General features: G+C 42.3%; 2 long non-coding RNA genes across 2 annotated transcripts in view; one reads left to right on the top strand and one right to left on the bottom strand.

Moving 5' to 3' along the window:
- Positions 1-19,482, top strand: part of LOC116573631 — a 28,673-nt gene extending 9,191 nt beyond the window's left edge. The window contains exon 4 of the long non-coding RNA XR_004278900.1: positions 18,422-19,482. This is a non-coding gene — a long non-coding RNA (uncharacterized LOC116573631). The remainder of the gene's footprint in view (positions 1-18,421) is intronic.
- On the bottom strand, positions 14,974-17,158 carry LOC116573632. The gene is made up of 3 exons (XR_004278902.1): positions 17,086-17,158; positions 16,317-16,451; positions 14,974-15,998 (listed from the first exon to the last, which is right to left on the bottom strand). It is a non-coding gene; the product is annotated as an uncharacterized LOC116573632 (long non-coding RNA).
- Positions 19,483-19,666: the final 184 nt, after the last annotated feature.

Below are 19,666 nucleotides of genomic sequence, written 5' to 3'. Positions count from 1 at the left end.
CAAGAATAATGATCTTAGGTGTGAGACTTAGAACTCTCCCAGAAGGCTGTCTTCAAGGTCAAGGGGACCATCTGGAACTGAAATGAGAGATCCGCTGACAGGCGGGCAGGGCTGAGTGAGGGAGAGCTCATGGGGCGGGGCGAAATTGGCATTTCGCCCCCTCATTTGAAATTCTTCCCTTATCCTTACTATTCTCCATTTTATTTTTTTAAAACACTTTTTAAAAACATCAGTGAAACAAACTGTAATAAGAGAAGCTATAGGAAAAGGTAACATTTAAAACATAATTTCAATATAGTAGACCAGAAAGTCACCAAGAATCAAAAGAAGACCCTTCTGCCGGATAGGCAAGCTGGGAGTATAAGACCTCCACTGTTGAAGTGAAAGATACAACTGGTTCTTCTTGGGAGACACTTAGAGAGGGCCGGGTAACAGGTCCAGTCAAGGCCTCATAGAGGGTTTGGACCAAAGGGTGGTTGGATGTCCGTGTTCTTTGATTTCAGCTGTAGGTGCATACCTGAGGCTGGAGATACCACTGACATTACGTCCACGAGCTCTCCGCACCAAGCCAAAGGAAGCAAAACTCACCAAAATTATAATCAGTCTTCTTCTCTTTCTGAGCTCTTCTGCTCCAAACCAGGGCAGGTTAAGCCCATGGGAAGAGATTCAAATACAAGGAACACCCTCCCCCCACACACACACACATTTCCAAGGGGCAGTGTGTGCTGTCTTAGCTGACTTGCACTGAAATCTCCATGTCCTCGGCCAGAAGTTAGGGGGCAAGATAAGAAAAGTGGACCCTAGATGGAATTGCTGAGTGTTACCTGGAAGGACAACTTGAAAGTTCAATGCCTCCAGACATTCCTTTCATGTCAGTTTCCTCTGGTGTGGTTCCACGGAGGCCAAATTTATCAAAACGCTCGAATCCTCTTCCCTCCATAAGTAGATGACATGCCAAAAGATGTTTTCTGGAAGCCAGATGGGCTAAGTCCACCCTCTGAGCTCCAGCTCTCACAGAATTCGAAAATGACAGAGTGACGTGCTGGGGTCCAAGCTTGCAGATCCCACATTTACTAGTTACTGAGAGATAACGGGGAAGGGATTGAGGCTTCAAAGTGCATGTTTTGGAAGTTATGTAAATGTGTATATTTATACAATGGATGATGAAAACCTTTTAAAAACAAACTTGGGCATTTACATCACAGACCTTCAGACTCCAAAAAGGTTGTTGTGCTCTATTTCAGCTTGCATGAGATTTTTTTTTTTTTTTAAGATTTTATTTATTTATTTGACAGACAGAGATTCCAAGTAGATAGAGAGGCAGACAGAGAGAGAGAGGGAGGGGGAAGCGGGCTCACCGCTGAACAGAGAGCCCGATGCGGGCTCAGGACCCTGAGATCATGACCTGAGCCGAAGGCAGAGGCTTTAACCCACTGAGCCACCCAGGCGCCCCAAGATTTTTTTAAAAAAGATTGTCTTGCAATGAAATAGTGAAAGAAAACCCACACACAAAAATAAGGTTAATGAGGCCTCCTTCCAGACCACTACTCTGCTTAATTTGAGGGATGGAAAAAGACTCTCAGAGCGGGGAAGTGAAAAACTGTGACAAGACATAAGGAGAGAAGATGGAGGCAAAAGCCGTAACAGAGGGAAAGTAGAGAGTCCATAAAAAGGGGAGAACTTAAGTCTGTCTTTTTCTACTTTAATGAACTTTGTGGGGTGACAGGTGAAATAATTCTGGGAGGAAAAAAATGTGCTTTCATTTGCAAAGTACTTTGATTTGAATAAAAGAGCTTCCTGAAATAAAAACACAAGTATTTTGACTGGTCAGTACTCATTGCAATTCATTAACATGTTGTGCTTTCTCATTGAAAGATCAGAGATCTGCATGATACCCTCCAAGGTGCAGTTGGGTGCCTTTTGAAAAGACTTTAATGTCTTTCTCTTATGCATAAATATCATCACTTTTGGGGCGTCTGGGTGGCTCAGTCGGTTGGATGTCTGATTCTTGATTTCAGCTCAGGTCATGGTCTCAGGGTCCTGGGATTGAGTCTAGCCTTGGGCTCACGCTCAGCGTGGAGTCTGCTTGATATTCTCTGTCTCTGTCCCCCTACTCCCGCTCACCTACATTCTTTTTCTCTCTCTAAAATAATAAATAAATAAATCTTTAAAAAATATTTCATCACTTTAATCTTTCACTATCTAACAGGAACATTTTCCCTACGTGAATCATCCTTTATAAAAATAGTTCTCCCGACTAGTAGCCACAGAGACTCTGTAAGATGTAGAAAGCCAGATCTCAAAACATACTGGCTGGAAAATCGTAGAATAATACCTACAAATTAGCAAATTGTGGAACAATGCCTATAATATAATGTCTATGACATTTTCAAAGTAACAAGACAATAGGCTGTGCTCTATGTGTTTATATATAGTACAGGTAGAAAACCTGGGAGAAGATACCTCATCAATACAGCACAGAGGTCGCTTCTGGGGAAGGAGAACAGACAGTGGTACTGGACAGGAAGCCAAGAAGCTTCAGCTCTATTTTTTTTTTTTAATTTACATTTTTAAATTTTTAAATAATCTCTATACCCAACATAACACTCGAATTCATAACCCTGAGACAAAGAGTTCCATGCTCCACGGACTGAGCCAGCCAGGCGTCCCTGTCTTTTTCTTTTAAAAGATTTTGGGGTCCTGGGGCGCCTGGGTGGCTCAGTGGGTTAAAGCCTCTGCATTCAGCTCAGGTCATGATTCTAGGGTCCTGGGATCGAGCCCTGCATCGGGCTCTCTGCTCAGCAGGGAGCCTGCTTCCCTTCCCCTCTCTCTGCCTATCTCTCTTACTACTTGTGATCTCTGTCAAATAAATAAATAAAATCCTAAAAAAAAAAAAGATTTTGGTGTCCAGATACTAATATTAATCAATTCTAGTAGGTGGTGGTATGTAGACACCCAATCCTAGTAATCTTTACTTTTTTAAGTGTCTTTATCTTCCTGTTGAATAAAATGTAAAATTTTAAGGACAAGGAAAAGCCTGTTGAGCTCAGTATAAGTCAATTCCAGTGTGCCAACCGTGGACGGAGCAGTTATAATCAGAAAAAAACAAATACAAACTTGAATGATAGAAAATCACATCTGACCCTTTTTGTAAGGTCCCTTTGCTGAATTCTTAGATGAGAATGAATCGGACCCCCTCAAATACAAACTTGGTGTGGCTATTGATAACCTGTAGTTGTCACCCAATGTGGACTGGATTTTCCCTTTCTTTCTTTTTTGAAGATTTTATTTATTTGTCAGAGAGACAGACAGAATATACAAGCAGGGTAAGGGTAGAGGCAGTGGGAGAAGCAGGTTCCCCGTTGAGCAGAGAGCCGAATATAGGACTTGATCCCAGGACCCTGGGATCATGACCTGAGCTCAAGGCAGATGCTTAACCCACTGAGGCACCCAGGTATCCCTGGATGTTCCCTTTCATTGCTGTGTGCTTGCTTTCCCTCTCTGGAATCCCTCCTCCCTGTATTTTCTGCATAATTAACATAATAGCTCATAGTAAAAAGATATATATATGTATATTCTTTTTTTCCTGCACTCTGACGTGGGATTTGGGAATACAGACTAAATACAGAAAAGTAATTACAAGTAAGTCTCTATTAGTCAATTCATCTAGATTCAGTTGCATGGGCTCATCAGGCCTTTATTCTGACATCAGATGCCTCTCCCCTGCTTCTGTCTGCGTTCCAAGCCAGGGCTCTCTCTATGCCCTTGGTCGCTGCCCAGGTCAGAAACCTCACCCCAGTCAGGAATTAGACACTCTGCTGTCCTACTCAGAGCCCTTGATTCGCACCATGTTGTCTGAGCACATGTCTGCAAGGACACACTCTGCCAACGACTGCCCTGGATTTTTGAGCTTTTGCCTTGCTGTGCCTCTCTCTGCCAGGTCAGGTAAGTCATTCTCTTCCGGTCAGTTTTCCAGCGCCTCGATTTGAAAATAAACATCCTAGTTTGTGAGTGGTTGGCTTGCAGTGGGATTTTTCAAACCTTTGAATATTTAGGTGAGGTTTATAATAAAATGACACACATGCTGGGAACTTTCAGAAGTTTCTTTTTATCGTTGTTGTTGTTTTTAATGGATGAAAGATAAATAGAAACACGGAGAAACAGATACCTGGGACTATTGGGTGAGCACAAATAAACTGGTTTCTGGTTCATCCTATTAACAAACCATCTTAATCTCTCTCTTTTTTTTTTTTTTTAAGATTTTATTTATTTCTTTGACAGACAGAGATCTGTCAAAGATCTTTTTTTTTTTTTTTTAAAGATTTTATTTATTATTTTGAGAGGGTGCGGGAGGAGCACAGGGAGAGGGAAAAGCTTCAGTTATACTTATTGTAGCACTGACTGGAGCAAAGGGAACCCATAGCCCTAGTTTTGTAGATGTCCCGAGGGGGGCAGACACAAGAGCTTGTCAGCTGCATGAGCTGGTGACAGGATGTAGTCTGGAGCGTCAAGCATCATGGTTCCACTGCCCTTGTCTTTTTACAGGTGATTTTCCATCCCTCGAACCAAAGCGTGTTAGCACTTGACTCCAGCGTGCTGTCACCATTCTAACCAGAAAGTGGCACAAATGCCACTGTGTTAGGGTTGTGACCAATTTCCTTAATGTAGATGTAGCTTTCCTTAACGTCTTCCTCATATCTCTTCTGGCTGTCGGGAGGCTCCAATAGAATCCACTTTGTTGGGGCACCTGGGTGGCTCAGTGGGCCAAAGCCTCTGCCCTCGGCTCAGGTCCTGATCTTAGGGTCCTGATCTCAGGGTCCTGGGATCGAGCCCCACATCGGGCTCCCTGCTCAGCAGGGAGCCTACTTCCCCTCTGCTCTCTGCCCGCCTCTCTGCCTACCTGCGATCTCTGTCTGTCAAATAAATAAATAAAATATTTAAAAAAAAAAAAGTAGGCAGAGAGGCAGGCAAAGAGAGAGAGAGGAGGATGCTCCCTGCTAAGCAGAGAGCCCAATGCGGGGCTCGATCCCAGGACCCTGGGATCATGACCTGAGCAGAAGGTAGAGGCTTTAACCCACTGAGCCACCCAGGCGCCCCCGTCTTAATCTCTTTTTAAAAGGCATTTTTTTTTCTCCTATTTTTTCCTTGGGTTTGTCCAAATATTCTGGTAGCGTGTTATGGTACAACAAATGCAGAAGGTGTACAGGTGTTGGAACCTAACTGTCCTGGATCCAAGCTCACCTCCCTTAGTCTCTGGGTCTCAGTCTTCTCGTATGGAAGATGGGAATAGTAATACTGGTATCTTTTTTAATACAAAGGATTAAAAGAAAAGCCCCTGTCCTCACAATCTCCCAAACCTAGCACTCAGAATCTCCCCACACTACCCAGCAGGAGTGATCACCTTTGAGATGACGTCTGAAATGGTCTGCTCAGAGGGGACAGGGACATGCAAAACATCTAGCTCTGGGGCCTCAGCTCAGCAGCTCTGGAAAACAGACTTCTTTCGAAACGAGCAATCCAAGCGTGAGATCACTGTTTGGACTGGGTAACTGTTAAGGTGGTTGTCACTCTGGGACTCCATGATTCTCTGAATATAAATTGTTTTCTAGAAAGAGATCAATGTGTCGTGTTAAAGTTGCACCCATTTATACAGAGTCACCAGACTGGACAGAAGTTCTAGTTAGTTTACCGACTTGTTTTTAAAAAAAAAAAAAAAAAAAACAGGTCTTGCGGCAACGGGTTGGACTGCTTCATGGAAAAACTTCTCAGCAGCACTACAAGCCGGAGAAGGAATTTAGAAGGCCTCCCTGCGGCCAGCTGCACTTGCCTTCTTTTCTTCAAATCGGAGGTTGGCTGTCAAGTTTATGAAGTCTTTTCTCTAGGATATCTTGAGAATCCTTACTGTGGCATGTGGGCTCCCAGCAGACGCATTTCAGGGGAAGGAGGGGAGCGGGCTATCACTATTTGGATCCCAAAAGTAAAATCTTAAGAACAGCATCATCCTCGAAAATGCGTTTTTGAAAAAACTTCCAAGGAGCAAGTAGGTAATGAGATAACAATTTTTATTTGCACTGGAAAGTACTATTTGTGGCCATTATGACTGCACCTCTTATTAAATAGGTCAAAGATGTTAAAATGGATTTCAAATAAGAGGAAAACCTAAATGCCAGAAAGAAAAATCCTGACTTATGTCATAGCTTTCTAAAAGAAATGATGGGGCTGTTTATTGGGTTTTTAACCAAGGAAACAGTAACTCTCTTGTACTGTAGGTGTGTATCTAAAACATGGTTATCTAATGGCCTTTGATTGGTTGAATCACATTCTGCACATTTTAACACTTGGGTGCATACAGGGTCACATTTTCTGCTAATTATTCCTTTGAGTGCTAAGTTCTTCGGAAATATTTTTGTATTCTAGTTTTCAGCACAGGCATATGGGTAAGCTTTAATAAACACTTCACAATTAGCTTTTCAGGGATGCTTTATATTCATATCTGGGTGATTATCAATTAGCCTAGACTCTATCCCCCTCCCTGTGTGTGCACAGTTGTTAATGACAAGTAATCCAATGAACCTGGGGCTGCTTTTTAATTGTCTTCTGCTCAATTGCATTAAATAGTTTACATCTTAGGGTTCTGAGGATGTGGAAATTTGAATTTTCCTAAATCAGGGGAAATTGTGGAAAAACACTGGGGGCCATGGAAATGAGTTATGTAGGGTCCAGATCAGAAAAAAAAATACATATTTCATCATGCATGAGAAAGGAAAAAGTCTTTTTGTGTAAAACAGAAGCTGCCACTGATGTTAAAAGTGTGATCTTCAGTCGACAAATGCAGGTGTATTCTTGGATCTTGTGCCTCTGGATGTTACCCAGGGCATCATGGTTCGGTGCTGAGGCAGAAAGAACGGGGCCGACCGATTAGTTGTAATATTCATTCCCCAGCTCCAGGGTCATTTGGAAGATCCTTCCTTCCTTCCTTCCTACCTTGCTTGCTTTCTTTTTAAGATTTTATTTGAGAGAGAGAGTGAGAAAGAACACGAGAGGGGAGAGGGTCAGAGGGAGAAGCGGAATCCCTACTGAGCAGGGAGCCTGATGAGGGACTCTGGGATCATGACCGGAGCTCAACCAACTGAACCACCCAGGCACCCTGAAGAGTTACTTTCTTAACCAAAACTAAGCTGCCACCACCCACCTGACAAAGCAGGGGGAGAATCAGAGAATCCTGTGGGGGGATGGGAAGTGGTGCTCCCACTTCTGTGTCCATTAAAGGGCACTTGGTGTCCTGGATGGGAGACCCTGGAGCACTGAATGCGGGGAGACAAGAGGGGGAGCTTGGGAGGACGGGGCAGGGCTTCCTAAAGCCCTGTACAGCCACCGTCCAAGTCCACACCCTGGGCAAGTTACTTGACCTCACTAAGCCTTAGTTTCTTCATCCGTGAAATGGGATAACATTCATCTCACAGGGCTCTCTCGGATCAAGTGACATCGTTTGTGAGGGCAGTTAGTGTTGTGCTAAATAAACTAAAAACACTAAAGAAAGATGAGCGATGCTTTTTAAAGCATGCTCTCGTATTTGTGCATCATTCCTGAAGTATTCCTCTTTTCCTAATTTCCATTCTCGAACAGGTCCAAAACACAAGGAGCATAACTTGTTATTAATGTGATGTTGTGTCATGTGGGTCAGAACTGCTTCTGTTAAGGGCAAACCCCCCTCCGTTTCCTAATGATTTGCTGTTGGTTCTGGATCCCTCTTCCCCAGCTCAGATGGAGTCATGAATTCCGATGTAATTAACGTCTGCTGTCACTTGCTCCCCTGATTGTTTACGGTTTTCTTTTGTCTAATGACTACATGTCTGGGACTCCTATTTTTAACAAACATCTAAAACCTGTCAGATAACATATCCTAAGTTACCATTGTTCATTGAAATAGGATTCTGAACAGGTAGGTATTAAAAACAGAAGGGAGATGGACTTATTAGGGAAGGTCACCTTAATATAAGATTATTTTGACATGGCTGGAAAACAGTATAACAGAGAGGAACAGAAAATGCCCGGTCAACACCAGCGCTCTCGGTCAAGGGAACTAAGAGCCATAAGTTATGCAACGGACAGACACAGCAGTGGTGGGTGCCAAGAATCTGCTTCAATCTGCCTGCACCCTGTTCTGAAACTGAGTGACCTTCTTGGAAGTGGGTGAATTTACCCTGGTATTTCTGGCAGCAGTTCCGGTTCTCAGGCTCTTTATTCTACCAGTGGCACTTCTAAAGTAAGAAATATGTTGTCTGCCTGATACCAAGTCCTTGGTGCCAAACACATTCTTTTAATTTGTAGGGGAAAGTCCTCCATAAATTGGACAATAAACAAACTATAAGGAAGAGAATATAACCTTTTCCTTGTTCTTCATGGGCAGCTCACCTGGTTCAGAGCTGATGCACCAGCTTTTCCTAGAATGAGGAAGGATATATACATGTATATACACATGTAGAAAGAAGATACACACACACACACACGCATGGACATGTGCATAGATATACACATCATGTTCATACTTGCATTATATTTAATAATCCTGGAACCTATATTTTTCTACCTGCTCCTATATAATGTCTGCATTGGCTATAAAGAAGAAACATTTATCGGTCATGATATAAGAAATATTGTCATTTGGAAAACAATCTAAGGAAACCAGAAATGATTGTTTCCTTCCCCAACATTTGTCTCCTCCCCATCATGATTCTTTTGCTTGTTTTGTTGTGTTTTTGTTGGTGCTATGAGAGTGTTTTCACTTTTAACACCTCCTTGGAGGCAGGTCAACAATCCCCACATCTCTCTGCCTGACCCAGTGCTGAGCCATGAGTCTGTTCTCTTAACTGCTTGGTGGCTGTCTCTCCCTGGGTATCTACATCAAACTCAAGAACCTCAGACCACACATCTAACTCTGTTTACCCGAACTTCCTCCCCTGTCCAGAAGCCTGGAAATAGGCTTTTCTTCCCTTCTGCAGTTATGGCCTTGTCTCATCACTGACGCTCACTGAACTCATGTCCCTTCCTCTAGTTCTTTCTCCACCAGTCCAGTCTTCTGTGTTCTGGTGGACTGCACGTAATAGAACTCAAGTCTGAGTTGTTCTTTTCCTTGAAACCTTCAGTGACTCTCTCTACTCTTCAGAATGAAGTTCGGAATTCTTGGTAAGATGTATTAACTCCTTCCCAGTCTAGCCTCTGCCTGTGTGCCATGGATCCTCTCCCATGCGCTAGCCTTGGTGGCCTTATGCCCCAGCCATGGAAAGTTTCCTGCCATCTCTGGACTCCAGCTTATTCTTCCTTGCCTCCATGCCTTTGGAAAGTTCTCTCCACTGCTTGGAATGGCCTTTTCATCTTGGCAAAATCCACTCATCAGCCAAGTTCCAGCTAACTTAAAACCTTGTGGCGATGGTTTCTTTGACCGTCTCTGCCCATTTGGGGATCTATTTCCTCTTGGGGAGGGTGGGGGTCTCATGGTAAACCCTGCATAATTTAGTTGGAGACTAACATTGTCCATTTCTTCCACCAGGGGCCAGGATTGGCAACTGTGTGTTTCTATTACCTACGATAGTACCCATCTTCTAGTTGGAGCTCATGTTTCTGGATAGAAAAATAAGTTAATATAATTAACTCTTTTAAAATTGAGTTTTCCGGGGTGCCTGGGTGGCTCAGTGGGTTAAGCCACTGCCTTCGGCTCAGGTCATGATCTCAGGGTCCTGGGATCGAGTCCCGCGTCGGGCTTTCTGCTCAGCAGGGAGCCTGCTTCCTCCCCTCTCTCTCTCTGCCTGCCTCTCTGCCTACTTGTGATCTCTCTCTGTCAAATAAATAAATAAAATCTTAAAAAAAAAATAAAATAAAATTGAGTTTTCCTTCAAGGAGAACTTGAACTTTCAGGAACATATCCATGGTTAAATGTAAGGTAGTTACAATTAATTAGAGCTAGGAAAGGATCTTCACTGCTACCTGTTCAACCAGCTGTCTTTTTACAAATTCAGTATTGTGGTTGATACTCACTGTGTGGGGGGCAGCTGGCTGGCTCAGTGGGTTAAGCCTCTGCCTTCGGCTCGGGTCATGATCTCAGGGTCCTGGGATCGAGCCCCGCATCAGGCTCTCTGCTCAGCAGGGAGCCTGCTTCCCCCTCTCTCTCTGCCTGCCTATCTGCCTACTTGTGATCTCTCTCTCTGTCAAATAAATAAATAAAATCTTAAAAAAAAAAAAAAAAGATACTCACTGGGGTGGGAGGGGTACCTACTCTATGCCATGCCAGTCCCAGTCCCTGGTTCAGGAGCCTTTTTTCCTGATGCCTTCATTGGAAGTGCCTAGAATAGGAATTATTCATAATACTCTCATGTTAAGATTTAGCCTGCCATATGAATGTGGGTAATTCTACAGGTCAGACAAACTGCTAGTTTATATAAATAAATACTGAAACAAAAACAGTTGTACTTGACCCCTAGGCAATAAATCAGGTTGAAATGGAGCCATTAAAAATGTCAACAGCTCTACCCAGGAGAGGTAATGGAAATCACCTTGGAAAGGAGAAGAAACAAGTAGTAAAAAAGTGAATTTAGGCTTGACTAAGTTCAGGTCATCAAACCAAACTCTGGGTTGCCTGAAAAATCTAAAAATCTGTCTTTTAGCCCCAAAATCTGTTTGTGGGTCCCTCGGGACCAGTCTGTCCTTTGAGATTCCATGTTTTTCCTCTGAGCAGGTCAGGCTCAGGAGTCCACAGGAAAGGCTCTCTCAGCATCCTGAGAACCACTCCCAGGTCCTCCTAGAAGATAAGGGGTGAGTGAAAACAAAACAAAGGAACTTCATCTTTGTTCAACCCTAGAAACAAAATTGAATTAGAATCTGGGGCTATGGATTTACTTCATTTTTAAAATGGGCTGATATGTATTGAGTGCCAAGTGTGGTCATCCTCATTTAACAGACGAGGTAGCGAGGTTTGAAGAGGTAAATCACTGGCCTCCCGTCACAGATCAAGTGACCGCAAACTTAGGATCTCAGTCTCTTGCCCTGGTAACCACTCCACTCTGCTGCTGCTTTGTTCTGAGTGGTGAAAAGATTTGGGAGTTTTACTGGGGCTGGATTAATTAGGACTAGTGGTACCCTATCCAGTCATGGCTGGCAGGAAGGAGTCTGGAATGCAATGTGGAAGACTTGGTTGGTTCTGGTTCTGGCTGAGATTCACTATCTAGAACTGAGTTTTTAGTGGGAATGATGGTGAGCATCTGGGAGAAAATAAAGACACTGGGTGGGCTTATGCTTAACGAATGACCATCGTAGCTTCGAGAACTATGACTCCGACATCAAACATAACAGAACTCTTAGAACCTGGAACTGAGACCAGCCATGTCCACGTGACTTAGCTGTTTGTTCCAGGAAGTCTTCCGTCAGGAATGGTAAGATTGTAAACCAATAAATAACTGCACAGTTTGCTTCCAAATCCCACAGATCAGTTTACCAGAGGCAACAGGCAAACAGCTTGCTATTCAAACAGCAGTTTACTTGTTAAGACTTGTTTCAGTCCCCTTGCTCTGCTGTGCCCATCAACTGTACACGCGGTACTATAACTCTGCCCAGCTCAGTCAGCCCCACCTTCAAAGAGCTGCTGGAGATCACTGGAACCAGATCCTAAAACCCTATAAATATCCATCTTCACTTCCCCTTTTGAGACGCTGCTAAGATTTGTCAAGATGGTGTTCTCCCTGACCGCAGTACATTCTAATAAATGTGGCTTTGCTGTGTCAACAAATGCTCTGGGGACTTTCAGGGAAGTACAGTACCAAGTACTTTCAATCTCATTTTATGTATGTGGAACCTGAGGTTCAGAGACACTAAGTAACTGCATTTAAATCACACAGCTAATACATCTACAGAATCAGATTCAAATCTCGATGTCCGCTTTCCAAGGCCAGGTTACCATGGAAGCCTCAACTTCCTTATCTGTGAAATGAGGGAATCGCATTTGCTCGTGAAGATTAAGATTCTTCGTTACTTGCTCTCAACTTTGATAAAAATAAATTTAACTATTTTTAAAGCCAGAATAAATTTCCTTCCCTTCTCATTCTCTTTTGTTAGACTATTTCCCCAATGTTTGTTTTACATGGTTTTGTCTATCTAAATAAATTGCGAACCTAGTAGAAAAGGACCCCATCAAATTTTTACTGTGGTAAAAGACACATAACCTTACATTCACCATTTTAGCCATTCTCAGATGCTCAAAATCAGTGGCATATAATACATTTAAAAAGACTGTGTACGGAGGATATCTGGCTGGCTCAGCTGGTAGAGTGTGTAACTCCTGATCTTAAAGTTATGAGTCTGAGTTCCATGTTGGTTGTGGAGATGACTTGAAAAAAATTACAAAACATGGGACTCCGGGGTGGCTCAGTCAGTTGAGTGCCCCACTCTTGGTTCAGGCTCAGGTTAAGATCTCAGGGTCAAGAGATCCACCGTGGATCGCAGTGGAGATTCTGCTTGGGATTCACCTTCCTTTGCTCCTCCCTCCCCTGCTCTCTCTCTCTCAAGTTAATCAATAAATCTTTAAAAATATTACAAATCACTGCTGAGAGAAATTAAATTAGAGGAAAAAGGTTGTGCAACCATTTCTGTTCTCCAGCGTCAGAATAGTTTCATCACCCTAAAAGGAGAACCCCCCCTACCCATGAAGGATTCTCCATTCCCCCCTCCTCCCAGCCTCTGGCAGCTACTACTTCTGTTCTGTCTCTGTGGATTTACCTACTCTGGATATTTTGTATGAATGGAATCAAGCAATATGTGGCTTTTTGTGTCTGTTTTTGTTCACTTAGCATCATGTTTTCGAGCTCCTATCATGTTTCGTGTATTTTAACAGCCATGGCATATTTTTGACATGGAAGAGCCACAAAGGAACGGTGACATTAATTTTGATTGAGAGTTTTTGCCCTACTGGGAGTGGAGAAGTGGTCCTTGAGGTTAGCGATGTGAAGGAAAATGCTCCACATCCTGTGGCCACTTGACCTAAGGAGAGCGCTCTGTCATTCTCCCCAAGCTCAGGGCCAAGCCTGATAAGGAGAATACGTGCAGGAAGGGTGAGGAACCAGTCACCTGGCCTTCTGGTGCCTTTGTTGACCTACCTGGTCTTTTCCCTGCATCGTCTTTCCATGCTCATGAAGACAGTGTGTTGAGCTGCTGGACGGAGCCTAGCAACAGGGTGAGATTTCAGCTGGGATCCAGCTTGCCCTTAGGACAGTTCATATTTAATTTCACCAGACTAAATGGAGAGAGGCTGTAGGGAAGTTTTTCTGCGCACACCTGGTAGGAACCATTGCTCGCTTAACTTCCCGTGAAAAAGGAAGCTAGCCTTTGCAGTGGGATCGCGAGGCTAGTTCATGCGTGCCTTCTGCAGGTGTGCCAAGGGGCTGGTGTTAGGGAGCGAGGCTCTTTGAGACCCTTAGATTGAAAAGGATGTTTTTCGTGAACTGTTCAGATAAATGTGCGGAAGGAAGTGTATATGGCAGCACACCCCGAGTTCTCTTCTATCAGACTCCTAAAATCATCAGAAAGGAGAAATGGCGTGACTGCTACTGACAAATCTAAATCATGATTTGAAGCCAGAGACTAATATAAATCTTTTCTCCAGGGACAGCGCAACACTTAGAAAATTTACTTCATCATTTCCTTTCCCAGTTAATGTCACATTGAAAATTGATGCCTGATGCATGGACTAGTAGAAAATTTTATGTTTTTCCGTAGAGGACCTCTTTTTCTGTTTTTCTCCCGTCTGAATTATGGGTGATAAGGATGTAAAAATACACAAAGGAAAGCTAAAAATGCCATTATGTTTTTTCAACATTTAAGATAAAGAGAAAGGGTCACAATGAGTTCAAAAGATTTAATCTTATAAATATTGTATCGAGAGTCATAAGTTGAGATAGATGTCACAGAAGCCACCAAAACATATGACCACAGTCAGTTTATGAGGGAACGAAGCCCTCCAGGGTACTGATTGCTGTGAAATGATAAAACATTAGCTTTCTTTTTAAATATGGTTTGCATCTAAGGCAGATATGCTTAACAGGGGTCAGGAGACCAAGGTCAAGGAGACCTTGACAATGACTGTGACATTTTTCACTTTTTATGTATGTGCATCTTTCTGGGTAAAAATCACAACTTTTGTTTTTCTTTTCTCTTTATAATCTCAGAGGGGCTCAAGGATAAGAAGCTTCTTTGTTCTAACAGGTAGTTGGACTACAGTGATTTAAAGGTCTCTTCCAATTCTGAGAGTCCTTGGAATCAGCCGTGTATTCATCAAGAACACTATCTTTCTTTTCTTTTTTTTTTTTAAGATTTTATTTATTTATTAGACAGAGATCACAAATAGGCAGAGAGGCAGGCAGAGAGAGGTGGGGGAAGCAGGCTCCCTGCTGAGCAGAGAGTCCAATGTGGGACTCGATCCCAGGACCCTGAGATCATGACCTGAGCTGAAGGCAGAGGCTCAACCCACTGAGCCAACCAGGCGCCCAATCAAGAACACTTTCTTAGCAGGTAGATGTAGACATGTAGATAAGCAGACAAGCAGAAGATTGGCTATATATATATTGTTATTATTTCCAAAAAATTTGCCAGTAGCTGCCAAGAAACTGCCCATCAATCACCATCATGCCTTTGGCCATTTTTTTTTTTTTTTTAAGTAGTTTCCATGCTGAATGTGGGGCCAAACTTGTGATCTTGAGATCAAAAGTCACATGCCCTCCTGACTAACCCGGCCAGGTGCCCCTGCCCTTGACCATTCTTAATATCTGCTAATAGGATGCCGCCTTAGTTATTTAAAATCTCTCTGCAGGAGTCAGGACTCTTGATTTCAGCTCAGGTCAGGATCTCAGAGTCCTGAGATGGAGCCCTGAGTCAGGCTCTGCTCTCAGTGGGGGGTCAGCTTTTCTCTCCCCCTCCCACTTGTGGGCCCACATGTGCTATCTCTCTAAAATGAATGAATGAATAAATAATTAAAATATTTTAAATCTCCCCGAAATTGCCACTGTCTCAATAACTGTGTTTCTTACCCCTTTTGCAAGTATTTATTGAATACTCTTACTCATAAATTAATCAATTTGTCATATTTAGTAGGTTTTAATATGTTTCACTGCCTTCCCTGAAAATTAGATGCCATTTTACAAGGGAACATTCCATATTACAGGTCCATAGTTTCTCATTCTCAATTCCATGATCCAGAAAGCTCTGAGGATAGTTTTTCCATAAATCATTTGAGAGTAAATGTGACCTGACTTGGACTCCTTTGGCAGCAAAACCTGACCTGAACTAGCGAGAGGCTATTTATAGTCATTATTTGCCCACTTAGTATGAATGATCAAACATTTCACTGTAGAAACATTAGTGTTTGATTTAAAAATTCTGACCTGGACCCTGTTTAGGGTATTGTGTAATATACAGTGTATGCATATGCACCATACTCTCTTCCTAAAACAAAAAATGCTCAAGAGTTGCAAAGCACCTCGGGCCCCACAGTGCCTCCAATAAGTGTTTGTGGACTTATCCCATATATTCTGCCTAATCTCTTTCTTTAGAGCAAGATACATAGATACGTATCTATCTATATCTCTGTATCATTGACTGAAATGGAAACAATGCTATTTCTTTTCGCAAGACTAGTAGAATCAAACACCTGGGTTCTCATAATGGAGAAACAGAAACAAGAGCTTTTCTAGTGGGGAATATGCCTCCATCTCAGTGCTTTAGGGGAACCATCAAAATGTCCTCCCCACTCGCACCTTCCACGAATTCAGGAATAATGGGTGAGAGTAGAGATAGACTGTCTTTGTAAAAAGACAGGCAGATCAGTAAGACTTGACAGTGACTTGCTTAAGTATCTTAACTTCTATGAAGGAAGAATGTATCAGTTGGAAGGTGGGGACCTTGGTGATAGAAAAAGGTGAGACAGAGTCACATGTAGGCAGGTGTCCATCCAAGCCCAGCTGAGGAAAGAAACAAGAGTAGATCTTAAAGCCAGCAGATTTCCAATATTCCAGCCCACCATAGAAACGGATGCATTGGTAAATTTTAGCCTAATGGCCTTAACATTAAGTTTTGCAACCAGCTTCCCTTGTTCTGACCCTATGCTCACTAAGCAACCTTTTGATTATAATTATCTTCCTTGGGCATAATGAGAAAAGATTTCATCATACTCAGGGAGGTATAGGAGGCCTTGTGACAGTTGCATTGTAAATTATTAAACTGGCTTTCGGATTTTATATATCCATCTTAGGAGCTGATCTAGAGAAATGCATTCTTACCAAATAAATTGCGGAGTGTTTAGGCCAAGGGTCTGTAAATGCCTTTCGTGGGGGTGGTCCTCTCTGCATTGCTGTCTACTTCCCCAGTCTTCCCCAGTCCAAACCTCAGCACTGAGTTTCACACAGGCAATCATCCTGGTATGGTAATGCAAATACAATGCTATTTAAATGAACTCCGCAATATTCAGTACATATATACATCAAGAACACCAGTTAAAGTCCCAATGCTTTGTCAAAAGGCAAGAATCCATATAATTTCCCTTAAATAGCTAAAGGTTTGACAGGAGCTCCATTTCTTGTGTTAAGATGGGAAGACAATGATTGTGAATCCCTTTCATGTGGAAAAGCCCTGAGTGGGAGATGCAGACTTGGAGAGGGCCATTCTGTTTGTTTGCTCCAAATATCCTTTTTTATGGATAGAAGGTGATTTCTTACAGGATAGATATGCAAATGTAAAATTAAAACAAATCTGTGTGTTGGTGAAGTGGCATCTGATTGGTTCTCTTAGCTCTGTTGGCTTTTGGGGTCCAGGGAGACCCCAGAGGCTAGGGAGAGGGGCTTTTTCTCTTGGAGTCCAGCAAGAAAAAGGGTTATAGACCTCTCAGTTAGAAAGGAGAAAATCCCATTTCAGATAGAATACAATACACGACAAGTAAATCAACAATTTTACACTTTGACAACCGAACTTAGAGTCTAGACCCTGTCATTCCGAGTCAACAGTTGTAGTGAAATGCCTATTTTTAAAGAATAGTAATATACAGTACACCACTTTCATGCTCATTGAACTTATGATGTCAAGGTCCATCATTCCAACAGTCTATGTGCCATTTCTAGAAATAAAGTCATTTCTTGGAAGTATTGGGGAAGAACCCCGTTGTTTCCTGTGATGCCTGGCGGAGTCGGCTTCATAGGCACATCAGCTGGAGGTTTGCACCTTTCTTAGCGATATTATTCTTTATGTCTGTAGGAAAAATCTGAATGTACAAAGGAAATAGAGGGTCATGTCAGATCTTCTTGCAGTGCACAGTGCTTTTCTCTCTAAGAAAAAAAAACTGTTTCAGGGTCGATCACAGAATCAACCACACATAATACTTTCCTTCTGTTTCTCCGGTGCTCTCGTGTGCACGTGCACACTCTCTCAAATAAATAAATAAATAAATAAATTTTAAAAAATGGAAAAATGTGGCTACTAGAAGACATAAAATTAAACATAGAGCTTGCATTTTATTTCTGTTGGATAGTGCCAGTTTAGAGCCTGGACTCTCGGCCCATGTGACTGGCACTCAGCCACGCCTGCCTCGAGGGCCTTTGTCATTTGCCACATGTGGAGGTCCAATCCCCCCAGCCAGAGTGAGTGCCTTGGGGACAGGCTCAGAGTCTTAGGCTGCTTGCTTCCCATACAGCACACTCACTCAGTGCATAGTACCCTTAATCTTTTTTTTTTTTTTTTTTAAGATTTTATTTATTCATTTGAGAGAGAGACAGAGACAGAGAGAGCCTAGCAGGGGGAGAGGCAGAGGGAGAGAGAGAAGCAGACTCCCTGCCAAGCGGGGAGCCCAACATGGGGCTCGATCCCAGGACCTGGAGATCATGACCGGAGCCAAAGGCAGATGCTCAAACCATCTGAGTCCCCCAAGCGCCCCACGCTCAATTTTTTAAGAACAGTCGAGAGCGTCTGAATCATAGCTCACATCTGGAAGACTAATGACAGAAATCCTCTCAATAGCTCTGGTGTGTCCTGAGTACAACTAATGTAAAACTTATTTAGCCATTTATGTATATTCCTACTCAAAAGATTCCAAGAGAGCTGTAAACATTTGCCCTTTGGGGAGGGAGTTTTCCCGATTGCCTGTTTGAAGAAAAATTTATATTGCCTGTTTTGTCCTGTGTTCACAAGGATGCTTTATGCATGGATTGTAAGGACTTACTAATTTTCCTTCTACACTTTGTCACTTTGTACAGTATTTTTTCAGATCTTCAGAAATTTGTGGCTCTGGTGACACTGAAAAAAAAAAATTAGCTGTATGATTCTAGGAAGGACAGTACATTGATGTGCCCAGCCAGGAGCCACACATAACACTTTACTGTGCTGTATTTCATTCTAGCCTCAAGCGAGGAGGAATCCCATAGCTGAGATGAGTCCCATTTGAACAACAGGAAGAATGAAAGAATTTGAAGTTTGTAAGAGGGCATGGAAATAGTGCATAGAAAGCTGAGGAAGGGGGTCACTATTTTTCATATTTATCATCAGAAAGCTTTTTATACAGAAAATAGTGGATCCATCAGTCATCCTTTGTGAAATTCCATGGGGATAGGTCATGAGTCAACACAGCAAGAGGGATTTGTGTTAGCTACAAAGAAAATATTTGCTGATAGGACAGGCTATAAAATGGTGGGGCGAATCTTTAAATCTTAAGCTGAATTCCATCAATTTCAGTGGTCTGCTCTTTGATGGAGGTGTAGCAGTATTGTTTACTAGATATATCAAAGTCCTTCCTACATCAGAGAGTCTGGAATTTTTCTTAGTGACTCTGTTTTACTTAAGTATGCCTATTTTAAGAAAAAAAATTATTTCAGGGTTGATCACAGAATCCTTTAAGCACAAGGAATTCTGTAAGAGGACTGTCTTACTAAAATGTTACCTTTAATGGCTTTAGAAAAATCCCTGGAGTGCAGAAAATGTCATTGGAACATCTATTAATGTTTACTCTTTAGAAGCGTTTTTAACAAGGACATCAAGATTGCAGGTGAATTCCTCCAGTTAATGTAACAGATATGTTAAGTCCGTAAAGTTCCCGTAGGTCTGTCACTGTTTATGAAGTTGGGAACAAAGAAACCCAATATTCTGTGAGCCACAAAAGAGATAAACAAAAAGACAAACTCCCCTTACTCTCAGCACTTTTCATCTCTGCATTGCTATGCCCAGAAAAAGAGAACAATCCAGAGTTGCTTTTAGCATTTACAACTCAATACAATACAAAATTGTGGAGGTGAACAACTTTTCAAATTGACTTACTTTTTTCTTCAAAGTGGCTGTGAGTGAAAAATCATTAAACAACCATTTTTGCTTTGCACATGGCAAACAGGTTTTTTTAAAGCTGGTGTTTGGGGAGGTTATTTTATTCAGCTGCTGTTTCTGGGTTTCTGTAGAACTTTAAATGTGATAAAAAGGGAAGGACCGTTTGTTTGGATGCATGGGGTACTGTATATTTATTTAGCTCTTCTTAGCCGTTCCTTTCACTTAAAAAGAAAAAAAAACCAAACCACCAACAACCAGGGATTTTTGTGGGTGGAGTTGCAAGGAAAGGGAAAAGAAAGTTAGGAGGAAGTATTTGAAATGATAGACTTTG

The sequence above is a fragment of the Mustela erminea genome, chromosome 14 (assembly GCF_009829155.1).
Source record: "Mustela erminea isolate mMusErm1 chromosome 14, mMusErm1.Pri, whole genome shotgun sequence".
Classification (NCBI taxonomy): domain Eukaryota; kingdom Metazoa; phylum Chordata; class Mammalia; order Carnivora; family Mustelidae; genus Mustela; species Mustela erminea.
The sequence above is the reverse complement of the archived record's forward strand: the minus strand, read 5'-3'. Positions and strand labels throughout refer to the sequence as shown.